Source organism: Periophthalmus magnuspinnatus, chromosome 21, assembly GCF_009829125.3.
Source record: "Periophthalmus magnuspinnatus isolate fPerMag1 chromosome 21, fPerMag1.2.pri, whole genome shotgun sequence".
Lineage (NCBI taxonomy): Eukaryota > Metazoa > Chordata > Actinopteri > Gobiiformes > Gobiidae > Periophthalmus > Periophthalmus magnuspinnatus.
The window spans coordinates 5544210-5561918 of record NC_047146.1 but is presented as its reverse complement, the minus strand read 5'-3'; the positions used below and the strand labels follow the sequence as shown (position 1 = coordinate 5561918).

Here is a 17709-nt window from a genome sequence, read left to right as displayed (position 1 = left end):
AAATTACATTTTATTATTAACTTACTGATACATTTATTTATTGCTAAATGTGAATAAAGTCTCTGAAAGACCAGAATGCTGCCTGTATGATGTAATGTACACGTTACACATTTTTCTAAACTTTGCTCTTGTGTGTGAACCTGCAGCACACACCTGGGCCAGTAGAGGGCATCATCGCTCTGCAGGTCTGTTCTCAGAGTGAGGAGCAGCGCGGGGCCATGTGGTCCTGAGGAGGGAACAAAGCACACGCACAGGTCGTGCGCGCGGTGAGTAAACATGAACACGCTCAGGGACTTGAGGCTTTCACAAACGTTTTATTATGTTTTTTTGTGAGTATTTCACGCGCCCTGGAGACTCTTTGTTCAGTCATTGTCAGTTTGATCATTTAGTGGAGATAATAGTCTGTATGAGGCCGTAGACTGCAGCCAGGCTGTGCGTAAAAGGCGCTGTGTTAATAATTAAACACAGGGGTGTCGTCCGGGGCACGGCCTCCTGGTCCCTAAAAGCATCTCTTTGTTGTCCTCCTCCACTTTGAACAGGGACACAGTGGAGACCTGAAAGGAGTCATGTGACTGTGCATCTATCAGCTGTGGTAATATCCACGCAACCAGGGAGTGTGTGCGTGGATGTGCGTGAGGAGAGAGAGCGACGAGGAGGAGCCTTAACACTGACTCCACGACGCTCCATCAGCACCAAAACTTCCTCCCTCCATCACCTCCTGCAGCAGAGCGCACGAGCACTGGCAGTTTGATTCAGTTTCGGTCGGTGCTCCCGGTGAGTGGTGCTCAGGTGCAGCTGTTACTCTCTGCGCTCAGTTGATTATGGTCACAACCCCCGCGGTGCCAAGGTGGAGCCACCGCGCGTATCTCGGATCGGTGCGCTTCTCCAGGGGCTGGGATGCGCACCGGGCACCTCTCGGTTCCTGCCAGGTTTCGGGTCTGGTTTGGGGTCTGAGGAGTCCAGCGCTGCCCCCGGGCGCCGGAGCAGGAGGAGCCAGTCGACCCGGAGCAGGATGCCGGTGATGCGGGGGCTCCTGGCCCCGCAGAACACCTTCTTGGATACCATCGCCACACGCTTTGATGGCACTCGTGAGTAACAGCCACTCTCTGCTTTATAATGTGCATCTGCTGAAATGCAACAAGTTATTTGGGCCTAAATAGAAAAGAACAGTCCAGTGTTTTACCGCGTTTTATATAAACCTGAGTGAACTGGAGCAGATTTGTGTTTGGTGCGTTTATCTAAGTGACTTCTCACAGTTTAACACTGTCCCTGTTTGGACTGTGTGTGTGTGTGTGTGTGGGTGTGTGTGTGTGTGTGTGTGTGTGTTGTGTTTAGTGTATGTGTGTGTGTCCTGTATGTGTGTTCCCAGTGTGTGTGCCCTGTGCGTGTCCGTGTGTGCGTGCTGTGTGTGGTGTCTTGTGTGTGTGTGTGTGTGTGTATATATGTGTCCTGTGTGTGGTGTCTTTGCTGGACACATGATTTACTGCAGATTTCCTTATGAAGGTTCCTCTGTTCTTGGGACAATAAACGAGAAAATCACAATGAAAAGGGCAGAACATTTATTTAATCGTGAGAATCGTCATTACATCACCAGAATCTGCAGAAAAACGATACTTCTCCTGATGTTTCCTTCGAGATTATTGTTGTTTTCCCTGATAACAAAGTCCAAAACTATCACAGCAAACGCAGTTTATTGATGATATTACAATGACACTTGTTCATATCAGTGACATTTTAAACTGTCAGCAGCTTTAATTCAATCTTTATCGTGATATAATAGTTAATTGAATCAGTTATTTTGGCTGTGATAATCATGTTTTGTGTCCGTTCTGTTCACACAAGAAAAAAATCTAAGTAAAATTGCTGCATTTTGAGGTTGTTTTTGTTTTTTTATTGGCTGGTACAGATGTGTTTTGATTTTCTGACGAGTTCATAATTCGTTTTTTGTTTTCCTGCATTTGCTTTAGTTATTTTTTGCAGTTGCAGTTGTGGGTTTTCCGCTCATGAGAGTTTGTTGTGTGGGTCTAGTATCTGTTGCATTGCTCTGTTTCCATCTCGTAAAGTGGAGACACTGGACAAATGTGATCTGCGTTGTACTTGATGAGTTTTATCTGAACGCACTGAGCTGATTATTGTCAAACTTTACGGAAAATCTTAAAACATGACACTCCGATTACTCAAAAATTGGAGGATTACGCTTTAAAAACACCGACTTCTGTCTCCGTTGTAGCGATGTGACGTTCACGCACGAGTCGGCTCTTTTGAACGGCTCCGTAACGTGTTTTTCTTTCAGATTTTGATGCAATTTTATCGTGATTAACGCCGAATCGACACACGAATCAACACAGAAGCAGAGCAGGCGACACAAGTGAGAGATTTGTACAAAAAAACCTCATTTATTTTTCAAGAGTTTTACTTCGCAAACATAAAAAGACACAAATGCAACAACATTCAGACGGTAAACAAACAGTGGGTGTACGTTACAGTCAAATATAATTAACAGTCCTCAGATCAGGCGGATTCTGGTCTAAGCAGAACATAACATTTCCATTTCTCCCACATCTTGTCGAGTTTGTTCATTTGAAGTCTGTTGTGCCGGTCGTCCAGGATGAGGAGATTCGCCTTTAACCGTTTTTTTAGTTATTGACTCCGGTGCCGCTAAACTCAACGGACCAAATAAACGGCCCGTCTCGGTGTTTGTGTCCACAGAAAATAAAAGTCCAAACGGTAATTTGCCACAATTTAAAGACACTTGTAAGTTAAATATTACTCTCAACTCTGATCGAAGGTTATTCCAAAAATTCTGTATCATTGGACATGCCCAAAAACAAAAGAAGATGATTTACTCCCTGAACACCACAACAACCAGATGAGCCTGAACATTGTGAGCTTTGTGCAGGTTTTATAAAGTGTCTGCTGAGGCACAAACAGACGAAACATCTGCATCAATTTGAACTGGAGATTTTACACTGGAAAACCACTGTGTTTCAACCAGGTTTCATTCGACAAAACCGTATTTGCTTGCCCTTCCCATTTTTGTTTAATATAGTCTGTGTTTGAGATTTGAATGTCCTGAAAGTCCTTATATAATCTAGAAATCAATATCAAACCAGAATCATCCTGATATGCCTGATAAGATCTTTAATATAAGTATTTTAAAGACATTTTTATGTTTTGGCATGAAGCTTGTAAAAAAAAAATATATATTTGGAATCATAACAGTTATTTTATTTTGTTTTATTATATATTTTTATTTTATTTAATATTTTTTTATTTAATATTTTTTATTTTATTTTATTTTATTTTATTTAATTTATTTTATTTTTTATTTTATTTATTTTTATTTTATTTTTATTTTTTTATTATTTTATTTTAGTAATGCAAGATTTTATTTCGATTATGTGGTAAACTCTATTCCACTCTCATTTTAAACACGTGAGCCTCGCCGTGTCTCTCTGTGATGCGTTTATAGATAAAATAAGTTCTCACATTGTCTTCTATCGTTTAAATAAATAATAAAAGAGCCAGTCTTTTGAACGGCTCTTTGAAACAAACGGATCCAAAAGATTCAGATCCCGTAAAAGACCCGAAAGTCCCGTCATTACTGTTATTCCAAAGTAAAACTAAAATAAAATGGCACATATAATCGCCAAGGCATCGTTCACGTCCTTGCTCAACTTTCATTATCGCCGTCTCTTAACATTTTACGCACTTTATTTAACTGTAAAACATCAGAGATTAAACGGATCCAATTGATTTTTAACAGCGTAATGTTGTATTTTCATATCCCCCCTGCACTCGCACATCAAAACCGCACTGTGCAAACGACACAAAAGCCTTTAATGATAAGCCCGCCATCTCAGCCCCGTCGCAAAGTCATCGCCAGCGTGAGCCGTGCTATTCTCTGTAAAGGGGACGGACGGACGGGGAGGAGGGGGGCGAGGCGCTGATAATTACACCTCCAGCGGCGCATGTGCAGCCCCGCGCAATTAACCAGCGTGGATGTCAAGAATACACGCTGCCCTTTCTGGTTGTCAGCGGAGGGGGGATGATGGTGCGGGGGCGAGGGGCCGCTCTCCGAGGCCCTGCGCGTCTTTCCCATTGAGAGAGCGGAGTTGAATGAGGTAAAAACACACGTAGCTATTAGCGATAGTTAGCGACGGTTAGCGATATCATAAATAATTTGACGCGGAGCAGCTGCCGTTTGAACCGTCAAACTGGAAAAGCTCCTAGCGGCGGCTCTGGAAGGAAGCGGTTTTGGTGGAGTTAGAATGAGGTGGAAGCGTAAATGGTATACGTAAACGGATGTAGCTAATCTGCTAGCTTCCGGCTCCGTCGACTCTGGCTCCAATTCACTTTCTGTTAAAAAACTGTGGCTCCTCTCTCTGTAACTGCTGCTGTCAGACTCGTCATTTCGGTCTTAAATGTTTGTATTAACCCGCTCTACATGATCCTCGTGTTTTTATTTCACTATTGTGTCTGTAAATCAAGAGACGGACATTAATAACACACAAATCAGGCGCTGAGGTTGCTCCTGTTAGCCTTAGCAACAGGTTTGATTGACAGCTTTACTAAGCGCTCGCTCCCTGTCAATTAAGCCATGTGGGCAGAAAGGGGCGTTACCTTCAATAGCCTCACTCCAGATTGGCTCTTCGGTTGCTATGATACTTGTGGTCGTTACTCCAAATATGAAACTCGGCTCCAAATTAGCCGCTATACCTGCTAGCCTCTATGAGCTTCATTTGACTGGAGCTGAACGCCGTGGGTGACGTCACACTCACTCAGTCCACTTCTTTACACAGTCTGTGAGTTCAGATCAGTCAGGGTTTTTATTTCCAGACTGCAAAACAAAAAGCTCAATGGTTTTCTGTCATTTCAGCCCAGAGCCCAGACTTCTGTGTGTTTGTAGTTTCAGAAAAGTGTGTAGTGTTGCCCGACCAGGCGATTTTAAAGAACCTATTTTAAGCTATTCGGATCTCTGTTCTGTTTCCTCATCACAAACATACCTGGAGTTGTGTTTTTTGTTTAGTTTTTTTGTTTCATTCACACAAACCTTGCATTTTTAGAGTTCTTCTCTCACACTAAAAACGCTCTGTTCCACCTTGTGATGTCATCAGGTGATACAGGAAGTGCTCCGCGACGTTTTTAAACTCCACACACCTTCATTTCTCGAATCATTTCAGCACCTGGAATCTCTCTCTGCCGATTTCTACTGAACTAAGGCTAAAATGAGCTGTTAACTTGGAAACTACTATAGTGAAAGACAAAGTTAAATCTGTCAACTGGACGAATCGTTGTAGGAGTGAAGACGTTTCGCTGCTCGTCTACGCCGCTTCTTCAGTTCTGGTCAGATTACTGCTGGACACGGCCTTATGTCTGTCTGAAGGGAGGAGCTAACGACACTGAAACTGTGAACACCTTTTTGTTTACAGTTTCAGCCTAATTGCCCTGGCTAGGTCTGTTGTTCTCTTTGTTCCGTTTGTTTGCTTTGGGTCTGATAATGGCATTGTGTATGTCTACGGCCCCCATTCCATTGATAACTACCAATCAATGACATCACAAGGTGGAACAGAGCATTTTGAGGACTGGAGATGTTACAGACTAATAATAAAGTGTTACTCAAACACGTGTGAATGAAACAAAACACAACTCCGGGTCTGTTTTTGAGGAGGTAATAGCGTTAGAACACGACTTAACGCTCACAAGAGTCAGTTTTGTGTAATGCAGGACCTTTACGTTAAACCTGAGCTCGTTCTCTCTTATTACGTGAGCAGATTACCACTTTGTTTCTGATTCTTTTCTCATCACCGCCACCTCAAGACCCCATCAGTGGACCTAATGGCTTATCGCTCGCTCCACACGCTTTTTCGAGCTGTTCACGGGGGCCACACATAGATACAAGTGTAGATTTAGACCCATTGTTGCATCAGAGCACAGTTTGACATCACGGGCTCTGAATCATGCACTTGTTAAAAGGTTATTATTTATAGAAGCGCCTCATGACGAGCTCCACAGCCAACAGCTTCTTCACAGAGCAACACTCACGTAGTCTCGAGATCTGAACGTTTGTTAAATACCTCGGGACCGCGGACTGAGCGAGTGCGACGTCACCCGCGGCGTTCAGCTCCAGTCAAACGAAGCTCATCGAGGCTAGAGCGGTTATAGCGGCGAATTTATAGCCGATTTCCATATTTTGTACTCTAACCGCGAGTATCATAGCAACCGAAGAGCCAATCCGGAGCGAGGCTGTTGAAAGTAACGCTGGTTTAGCAGGGAACAGACGCTTAGCAACGCTGTCAATCAAACCTGTTGCTAACGCTACCGGGAGCGTTAGCAACAGGTTTGAGTGAAAGGTGTTTTTAAATGTTCATAAGTTGATTTACAGACACAATAGTGAAATAAAAACCAGGATCATGTAGAGCGGGTTAATACGAACATTTTAACCCTATAGCGGCGGATGCTAACGTCACAGATGGAGCGCGGTCGCTGACGTTTCGTTACCGTAACCCCGCAACCAATTGTGCTATCGTGTAAATTAAAACGGCGTCTCAAAGCAGAGGCGCGGGGCTCTTTAAATATGTTACTGTCGTTACGGTAATGTGCTCACGTTGTCCCTCGAAGACGACCAATCAGAGCCCAGGTGCCACGAGGATTTTCCCAGTCAGTTATGCAATGCGTCAAAGAAAAAACACGGATGCATATGTAAAATAGAGGTAGTTGTGTGAAAAAAATTCAGTAAATTCTGATACTTTAACATGATTTTTATGGCTAAAAAAAAGAGTAAAAGTCTAAGCGAACTACACTGGTCTATAACGAGTCTGACAGCAGCAGTTACACAGAGAGGAGCCCCAGTTTTTCAAAGTAAAGTGAATTGGAGCCAGTCGACGGAGCGGGAACTGCGCTCACGCTCACTTCCTATTTGGAACGTAGCGGCTAGCAGGTTAGCTATGTCCATTTATATAAACAGTCTATGGTTAGCACTCGGGTTTTTCTATAATCAAGACGCAGCGTTTTTATTATAGTTGTATTATTTGTTTGGAATAATAGAAGCACAAGATGGTGGACTGGTGTTGACCTCGCATGTCTGATAAATGCTGCTCTCTTGTAAAGAAGGCAGCAGCTGTGTGGGAATATAAGTCAATTGGCCCATTAATTGAGTGGGACTTGGCCAGGCCTAATGAGGTTCCAGTCTGATCCCTCCTCAACGCGAGGCTGTGCGATCTGTGTCAGTTTGATCGTGTTTAAAGCGGACATATTGAGCTTGCGTCTCTATAGTTCTCATCTCTGACCTTTACACGTTTTAAATCACAATATTCATCTAAAACGACTTAATAAAAGAACATCTGCCGACTTTCTGTGTTAGAAAACCGCAGTGTCCAATGGGAGCTGACGTCGCCGTAAACGTCATCACAACAAAGCGACGTGTAGATGTCGGCGCCCCCTGTGGACAGCTGCACGTCACACTAGCGAGCAGCAGATTTTTGTATTAATTGGTTCCAAAATGACGACGCGACGCTGCCGAATCCTACGAGTATCACCGATTGAGAAAATAAAACTGGAGAAGGAAGTGCGTACGTCACAGTGGAGGTGAAAACGGGGGTAGATCGACAAAATGGCGTCTTGAAAATAAGAGATTAAAGGTTAAACTCAAACGTGAATCACTCCAAATACAACTTCAAGAGGGAAAATGAGAAGAAATGACTAGAACATGGTTAAAAGTTCTGAAAAGTCCATTTTGCAGAAGATTTAAAATGAGCGCAGAAGGATCACAACTTGCTGTGGATCGATATGACAATTATATGTGGTTTTTCAAAAGGATTTAATGTAAACGACCAGCCTTATCTTGAATTTGGTTTAGTATGATACGGTAATGTTTAAGACAACGTCAGCAGATTTGAACGTACAGAGGAATGGCAGATATATTTTAAAATATACCTATAAAAGAGAATTATTTTAGGTGAGCAGTAAAACGCAATCCAACCCGTACATTTCCAAAGAGGAACTGCGTTTTTATTTAAGATACTTCCGCTGTGTGTCACTTTACTTCAGTTTAATCCTCTGATGCATGAATTATGAAAGCCTTGGTCAAGATCTTTTTCAGAAGTGTTTTTATTCTCAGGACATGAAACAACATTGTGAGCTGCCTGTAAAAATGAATTAACTTGTGTTCTATTTTAAATAAACAAACACAATGTTTCTTTTTATGCTTTGAAAAACATTTCAACAATTTTTGGGGAATTTCAACACTGTATAGGTGCAATGTTTAGGCCTGAATAAGAAAACCAATCAAAAACTAAGGAAATGTACTTGCAGTTACACCGACTGACCACTGAATTTAATCTCAATGGCGTGTGGCAGCAGAGAGCACTCTAGAGGCTGATATGCAGCTCCACCATTTAAACCAATGCATTAAAGAGAAAGTTATGTTTTAGTAGCTGTCCACTGCAGTGACCGCTGTGCACCAGAGGGTTAAGTTTATTTCTATAGCACATTTAAAACAACTTTATCAAAACAAATCACAAATATACAATGCAAAACATCGGAAAAGACCCAAAAAAACACCTGTATATCCTGCCTAGTGTTAAATACCAGGGCGGAGAGGTGGGTTTTCAGTCTAGTCTTGCATTTTGTTAAAGATTGAGAGGATCTGACAGGCAGAGGGCGCTGTTCCAGACTCCGGGCGCTGACGCAGAAAAGGTGTCTGGGTTTTGCCTTGAAGAACATTTGATATTTGAAGTGTCAACACCTGTTAGACATTATGTAATACGTGTTTTTTTCCCAGCCGTTTCTCAAAATATAAAGCCTTTTGAGACTTTCTTTTCTTCCCGTCGTGTTTGCATATAGACTTCATCATCAGCTCCTCCGGTCTCTGTATCACACATAACACACTCTTTGTCTGTAATCCCATTAACTCAACTCACATTAAAAAGCCTCTCTCTTTTCAACAGCTCTGATAAGTGTCAAATTATCTCCCATCTCCGCTCCTCTCGCTCGCTCCCTCCCTCCTCCTTCTGTTATTACACGCTGCGTTTAAAGGTTCACTGTGTAACTTTTGCGCTGGAGGGACCATCACCTGCTTGTGTCCATGTCCAGGTGTTAATGCTGTGCCTGGAATGTTCACACAAAATACACAAGACGGTGAATAGAATAGACTGTATATGTAAATGGACGTAGCTAACCTGCTAGCCGCCGCTGCGTTCTGACTCCGGTTCACTTTCTATTGAAAAAACGTGGCTCCTTTCTCGGTCAGACTTGTCATTTTGGTCTTAAATGTTGTATTAACCCGCTCTACACGATCCTGATGGCGTTTTTATTTCGCTAATTTGTCCCTAAATCCAAGACATAAACATTAATAACAGACAAACCAGACGCCGCGTTTTCCGAGGTTGCTCCCGCTACCGTTAGCAACAGGTTTGACTGACAGCATTGCTAAGCTCCCGGCTAAACCAGTGGTGCGGAGGTTAAGGGCCGTTACCTTCAACAGCCTCGCTCCTGATTGGCTCTTTGGTTGCTATGTTACTCGTGGTCGGAATTCCAAATGGGGAATTCTGCTCCAAATTAGCCGCTATAACTGCTAGCCTCGCCGAACGCCGTGTGTGACGTCGCATATCAAACATCATATCTCCATGGCGATGAGCAGGTGACTCCACTACGAGGCCAAGTTACAGGTTAGATCTATGGAAATGCAACTAGAGATTGACTGATATGTGTTTTTTTTTTTTTTCATGGCATCAATTGTTTAAAATCCAGAGAAATCGATGGCTGATAAGATATGCTGACATTGTTTGGGCCAATATATCTGATTTTGATTATTTTCCTCAAATTATGTACACAGTCACATCTTTATGAAGCATTAAGTGTCTTGCCCGACGACACAACAAAAGTATACATTTGTGGGAGCTGGAATCGCAGCAGTGGACGAACGCTCTACCAACTGAGCCACTGTAATAACGCACATCTCTTTTTTTTAACCTCAAACTTGTCACAAAGCTATAGTCACGTTTTTTGCAACTATATCTTCACATTAAAGTGTTAAAATAAAGCTTAGTGTGGATTTTTTTAGGCAGAAATATGGGTCTGCGCTGGAGATTTAAGGTTGAAACGCAGGGGCGGAGTCTGAAATCTACCGGGAGCAGCCCATTCGCAGTGTTTATTTTTTTTAAAAACGCTAAAAACAGTGCTAATGTATGTTCTCCGAGCCCATTTTGCACAATAAAAACACCGCAATTGAACAGTTGTTTGATGAGATCGATGCGTTTAATGCCATTCCGTGGTCCGTTCCAGGTAGAGCAGTCATATCTCCACGGAGACAGTCGGCAGAGGTTACGCAGGGAGCACGTTTAGGTAAGAAAAAGCGGCGTTCGTGTCTTGGGGGGGGGGGGGCTGTCGTGTACGGGCAGACCACATGACGACCGCAGTGTTGTTCAGTCTCAGGTGTGTGGCTCCCCTGTGGTGTTAAGTGCTGCTGCCGAGCCCCAGGTATCGGGCGGTGTAATGACGGATGTTTCGCTCAAGCCATTTGTGGTGTCAGCAGTCTGCGCCGTTTACAGTTAGCCGCGGATTATATGAGAAAAGAAACGGTGCGGCGATTTTTTACAAGAATACAGGTTAGACGACGAAGCGACGAAAAGCAACCAAATTATTTCAATAAGTCGCACCCACAGACTGTGTAAAGACGTGGACTGAGCGAGTGTGACGTCAAATGAAGCTAATCGAGGCTAGCGGTTATAGCGGCTAATTTGGAGCTTAGTTTCACTGTGTTTGGAATTCTGACTGTGAGTATCATAGCAACCAAAGAGCCAATCCAGAGCGAGGCTGAGGAAGGTGACCGCCCCTTCCCGCCCACACCTCTGGTTTAGCAGGGAGCGAGCGCTTAGCAACGCTGTCAATCAAACCTGTTGCTAACGCTAGCGGGGACGGCACCTGATTTGTTTGTAAATCAAGATATGAACATAAAAAAACAGACACAATAGTGAAATAAAAACCCCAAAATCATGTAGCGCGGGTTAATACGAACATTTAAGACCAAAACGACGAGTTTGACAGCAGCAGTTACAGAGAGAGAGGACACAGTTTTTCAATAGAAAGTGAATTGGAGCCAGAGTCGATGGAGCCGGAAGCGCGCACATAATCACTTCCTGTTTGGAAAGTGACGGCTAGCAGGTTAGCGATGTCCATTTATACACTCTAATATTCCGTTGTTCTGCCTTTAGCTTTGATTCGCTGTGGCATTGTTTCGATTTCGCTTCTGCAACGTCACAAGATTTATTTCCATCCAGTGTTGCATTAATCTCTCTCCCTGATCTCACATTGATGCTGGTCGAGTCTGACGCTGCTCAAAGCTTCTCCAGCTCATCCCAAAGATTCTCAATGGGGTTAAGGTCTGGACTCTGTGGTGGACGATCCATGTGTGAAAATGATGTCTCTCCCTCTCTGTCTCTCTCTTTCTGCTTCTTTTTCTCTCTCTTTCCCCCCCTCTCTCTCTTTCTGCTTCTCCCTCTATCTGCTTCTCTTTCTCCCTCCCTCCCTCTTTCTCTCTGTTTTCTCTCTCTGCTTTCTCTCTTTCTCTGTGCATCTCTCTCTCTTTGTCTCTCTCTTTCTGTTTCTCCCTCTCTCTGCTTCTATTTCTTCCTCTCTCTCTCTCCCCCTCTCTCAGCCTCCATTTCTCTCCCTCTCTCTCTCCGTCTCCTCCTCAGCCTCCCTTTCTCTCCCTTCTTCTCTCTCTCCCTCTCTTGCTCTCTGTCTCTGTGTTTTCTTTCTCTCTCCCTCTCAGCCTCCCTTTCTCTCCCTTATTCTCCCTCCCTCCCTCTCTCTCCCTCTCTCTCTGTGTTCATCCTCCCTGTCTCTCTCTTTCACAGTTTGATCCTGATGAATCCCGTCATTGTCGTCTTGGAATATTCCCGTTCCATCAGGGAAGAACAAATCCACTGATGTAATAACCTGGTCATTCAGTATATTCAGGTGTCTGACCTCATTCTGCTGCTGAACCTCGACCGGACCAACTGCACCGACCCCAGTGTTTATTTTGTTAGTTAAATCCAGGTGGCGACTGTTCTTTTAGGCCACGAGGATAATGGACACACTTAGACCTGTATAATATATTTTGAGGCTCAGTTTTTATCATGAGCTCTTCTTCTTTACAAAATGTAGAGATTTGGGATATTTTTGTGGTAAGATTTGAGCTGTGGAAGCGTGAACAAGTGTCTTTTATGGAACATTCTGCTGTTTATTTGCTCCAGCTCATGTATTTTAACGAAACGGTCGATTGAAAGTGGTTCATTTTGGGATTATTTTGCTGATTTAAATCTTAATCAGTGGCGTAAAGTAGCTCCAATATGATCGTTTATCGTGATATTTCTCTGCAGCGATATAATACCGGCTCTCGGCTCATTCTGTCAGCGTCTTCTGGATCAAAACTAACCCCATAAACTCCCTTGGACCGGATCCGTCTGCCGCTTGTTGAGCTCGGAGTGTCATTCTGTGTGAAGTGCTCTGAAATTGCGGTGGCTGTTCAGGATGTTTCCCAGATGGGCCGACGCATAATGATGTTGTGCGTCGTTTTATGAAAGACACAAATCATTTTCAAACGTTTCAAAGATAAAATTCGCGTAGATTAGACGTTCGGTGATTCAGAAAAAAAAGTCAAACCTTCACCGCTTTAGTCAAACTGTTCATTATGAGCAGAGGCGTCGATGCAGATGTTTCCGATACCAGAGCAGAGACTGAAACGGCATTTATTTACGTTAAACTGAAATAAAATAAGACTAAACCGATCCAAATGTGTTAGATTACGGTTTTTATCTGTTAAGTAACAACAGAACAACTTTGTAAGTAAAAATTCAAACATTCTGAGACTTTCTGAGCGACTACGACCTGTAAATAGTCGTATTACATCAGTTTATACGTTCAACTACTATATCGACTGAACTGATATTTGGAAACCGATATCAGATCCAGGAAAAAGTCCAGTATTTGTGCCGATATCTGACCCCAGTATCAGATCGGTGCGATTTTTTTAACAGTTTCTTAACGCGAATGGTTGGACCCGGATCGTGTTTTTTTTAAAAGAACTGAATTTTTCTTTCTCGTTTTTATGCGTTTTTACACAAGAACCAACACAAGAGTCGACGCAGAAGCAGAGATTTGTGCACAAAAAAAACAAACATATCTGACCTCACAATGACGTAATAATAGTTTGGAATAGTTTTAAACACGCTCCCTAACGTTTGAACCATTTCTGATCATCGTCGCTCGATTCTCTCTGATTAGTTTGTAGATAAAATGAGTTATCGCCTTGTTTTCTGTCATGTTTTCTGTATTTTACAACAGAATTAAAGATATGCCCTGAATCTTTCTTAGTGGAATAAAAATAAATGTTCCTCGGGGTTGATTTGGACCAGACTTTGCATATTAAAAAAAAGTGCGCAACTCAATCTAATACGACATCTTCTCCATAAGACACGTGAGGAACAGGCTGACAGTAGAGGGCGCTCTCACGTATTTCAGCGCCATGATGATCCGACACATGACCGACCGACTGTGAGTCCCGCTGGTCTCAGGCCGATGAGACGCGCTCAAATGTCTCAGATCTGTCTATAATCAGGCAGGAAAGGCACTTGATAAAAAAAACCTTCGTCATATCTTAAGTAAATACAATATGTTCAGTTTTGACGGTTTAAGTTTTTATTCAAATCTAGGAAATCTATTCAAAAGTATTAATAATGCAGCTCCACCTACACTGAAAAAACGTATTAAAGAAAAGGCCGTTGTTCCGAGCAAACTCCACTCGGTCTCGCTGAACCCAAATCGCATATTTCCAAAAAGATCCTCGTCTTTTGTTTTCCATCCATCAGAGAATCGGCTCCAGACTCTGAAACTGTCTGTAGATTTGGATAATTTAACTAGAAATTTTAAAGAAAAAGCACATTTTAGATCATCAAACGTGTCCACATCCGTCTGGTTCAACTGTAAAAACCTGCACAGAATGATTTTTATGCTGATTTGGACTGTAGGAAACATCATTATTAGACATTTTCTTGTATTTTCCTGCTAAAGTTAACGATGAACTGATAGTTTTATAATGTAATTGTGATGAAATGTGCGTTTTTAATATGTTTTAACATGCCCTGGAACTGCACGTGGAAAGCAGCAGCAGCTAAATCTGGTGCGAATCGTCTTTTTCGTTTGTAAGATTCATGAATTTGTACACGGTCCCTGACAAATAAAGAACAGAGGAAGAAAGAAATATAAATAGTCTTTTAATCGGACCATTGCGTTGCTTAAATAACAAAATGTAGCACTAAACATGACTCCAGCTCTGTTAAAGGTTTAAGGTAAAAACAAGGCTCTGGGGGAGGTTTTTTAGTCAATTTAAATGGTAGAATTTGGGGAAAATAATGAAAATCGACCTCACATATCGCCTCAAAATAGCAGTAGATCAGTTTCTCTGGATTCTAAACGATTATTGAGCACCGCGTGTGAAAAAAACAAAACATTTTCGATCCGTAGCAGTGAGTGACAGGTCGAGCGCAGTGGAAAGGCACAAAGAGACGAGTGGAACGAGAGAAAGAGATGGAACGGAGCAAGGGAGGAGGAAGGAATGAACGGGAATAATGCGGGAATGAGCAGAAGAAACGGAAACAAATAGACTATTACAAGATTCTAAAAGTATTAACGCCAAACGTGAGATAAATCCAGTTGGACCCTAAGACGTTCCCAGAAAATGGAAGAGCGGGAGGACGTGTCTGGGGTGAGGGAAGTCTGGGAGTCGGTGGATGGATGTATTGCAATAAACGATGATACTGAAGCCGCTTTATGCCACCGACGCGAAGATAAACACATTATTTCAACAAAGTCTCATTAAAAAGCCTGAGCTGCTGCAGGTAAATGACAGAACGAGCTGGTAATTAGCCGCAGAAGTTATTTATTCAACGTTCTACAGCTCGAGTCTTAGCTTATTACATAAAAATTGTAAAAAAAACAAAGAAAAAGTCCACAGGATAAACACTGAGGCCCAACATACTGAACCGTAAGTGTAAATGCTGATTATCGAGATGATCTTTCCTCTATAAACACTTTTATTATGATTATTTTTGTTATAAGTGTTTTTTATTGAGCAGTTAGATATACAATTTTGGACACATTACATTTTTGGGTTTTTTTTTTTAATACCCAAATCCCCGAAAAAAAACACCTACACCAACTACTACACGCTACTCCTGTTTTTATGTGTCTATATGATCAGAATTCATAACTCATTCATAAAAAGTGTTTCAATCTTCAGTTTATTTCTTGCAGCTCATGATTTTGCACGATTTTGTAGATTTATAATAGTTTTTGTGGTTTAAATCTGCGCTTGGTTTTTGCGTCTGTGGCGTAAATGAGTTTTAATATTATCTTTTATCGTCTGTCTTTACTTCAGCGATGTATCAGTGTTCAGATTATGTAATCGTGACAGGTCGAATGTTGAACTGAGTAGAGACGGTTCATTCCTGCGTGAGTTCGTCTGTTTGTTTAAACGAGTGAGAGACTAAAGAATTTAAGGCTGAACATGAGGATCGATTTAACCAACAGAAAGTTAGAAAATCAACAGTGAAATGGACGAAATAAGCAAATGGAGAGGTGTCCCACAGCGCCCCCTGTCCTCAGACCGTCCTCCTGCAGGAAACCACTGTCCCACAGCGCCCCCTGTCCTTAGAAAGTCCTTCTCAGCAAAAGAAAAAACAAAGAAACATAAAAAAGTGGGAAAAAGAGAAACTGCAGCGAAGGAGAGATCCACTCCCAGGACTAAACCAGGACTGAACCAGGACTAAACCGGGACTAAACCGGGACTAAATGAGAACTGAACCGGGACTAAATGAGAACTGAACCAGGACTGAACCGGGACTGAACTGGGACTAAACCAGGACTAAACCAGGACTAAATGAGAACTGAACCAGGACTAAATGATAACTGAACCAGGACTAAACCGGGACTAAACCGGGACTAAATGAGAACTGAACCAGGATTAAACCGGGACTGAACCGGGACTAAACGAGGGCTGAGCCGGGACTGAGCCGGGACTGAGCCGGGACTGAGCCGGGACTGAGCCGGGACTGAGCCGGGACTAAATGAGAACTAAACCGGGACTAAATGAGGACTGAACCGGGACTGAGCCGGGACTAAATGAGAACTAAACCGGGACTAAATGAGGACTGAACCAGGATTAAACCGGGACTAAACCGGGACTAAATGAGAACTGAACCAGGACTGAACCGGGACTGAACTGGGACTAAACCAGGACTAAACCAGGACTAAATGAGAACTAAACCGGGACTAAATGAGGACTGAACCGGGACTCAACCAGGACTCAACCGGGACTAAATGAGAACTGAACCAGGACTGAACCAGGACTGAACCAGGACTGAACCAGGACTGAACCAGGACTAAACCAGGACTAAACCAGGACTAAACCAGGACTAAACCAGGACTAAATGAGAACTGAACCAGGACTGACCCAGGACAGACGGGTCATCCGGTCAGTGGGAGGGCATCTGAAACAGTCGTACCCTGAGGGAACGACGTGTGAAAAGCAGTGAACTGAACAGTGAAAATGAAGCTGATTTCTTGAATGTGTTTGCTTCACTGAGTCCTGCAGTAAACTGGACCCTCACACCCGAGGTCTGAGGCTCAGAGCGGCTCCAGTCTGTCAGAAAGTTAAAAAAAAACAACCAACAATATTAATAATGCAACTTGGCACTTTCCTCGATTTGAATGAGTAAAGAATCTAAATCTGTTTGTGCATCATGGATCGGGAGGAGGATTAATCAAACCCTTAAATAAACGCTTGGCTCGGCACTTTCATAATCAAATAACGCTCTTGGAATGTGCTCAAGCTTATTACGAAATCACTCCATTACTCTCACATCTAAGAGGAACCTTTTAATCTCACACTTTAACCGGACGTGAATAAAGAGGCGGATCGTCTGTTCTGGTCGTTCATGAGAAGATGAGATATTAATGCATCTGTAAAGCTCAAATTCAAGGCAATGGTGTTTTTCTCACACATAACCTCAGGCTCCTCCCTCCTCCCGCGGGCGCCTAGCAACGCTGTCAATCAAACCTGTTGCTAACGTGAACGGGAGAGACCTCAGGGGGAAAGATGGCGCCGGATTTGTCTGTTATTGATGTTCCTGATGTGACAGACACGGTGAAATAAAAACACCAGGATCATGTAGAGCTCCGCCTGTGACTGCTCTCCTCCACCTGTAACTCCTCTCCCCAGAGTGTAACTCCTCTCCTCCACCTGTGACTCCTCTCCTCCACCTGTAACTCCTCCTCTCCTCCGCCTCTTACCCCTCTCCTCCTCCTCTAACTCCTCTCCTCCGCCTGTAACTCCTCCTCTCCTCCGCCTGTAACTCCTCCTCTCCTCCGCCTGTAACTCCTCCTCTCCTCCGCCTGTAACTCCTCCTCTCCTCCGCCTGTAACTCCTCCTCTCCTCCGCCTGTAACCCCTCCTCTCCTCCTCCAACTGTAACTCTACTCCTCCACCTGTGACTGCTCTCCCCAGAGTGTAACTCCTCTCCTCCACCTTTAACCTCTCTCCTCCACCGCCTGTAACCCCTCCTCTCCGCCTATAACTCCTCTCCTCCGCCTGTAACTCCTCCTCTCCTCTGCCTGTGACCCCTCTCCTCCGCCTGTAACTCCTCCTCTCCTCCGCTTGTAATGCCTC

The 17709-nt window shown here is 43.3% G+C and overlaps 1 protein-coding gene across 1 annotated transcript in view; it reads left to right on the top strand.

Moving 5' to 3' along the window:
• The first annotated feature begins 1034 nt into the window (after positions 1 to 1034).
• Positions 1035 to 17709, top strand: part of kcnh3 (potassium voltage-gated channel, subfamily H (eag-related), member 3) — a 161787-nt gene continuing 145112 nt past the window's right edge. Inside the window, exon 1 of the mRNA XM_033987198.2 lies at positions 1035 to 1088. The gene's annotated coding sequence lies outside the window, so the exon portion shown is untranslated. The remainder of the gene's footprint in view (positions 1089 to 17709) is intronic.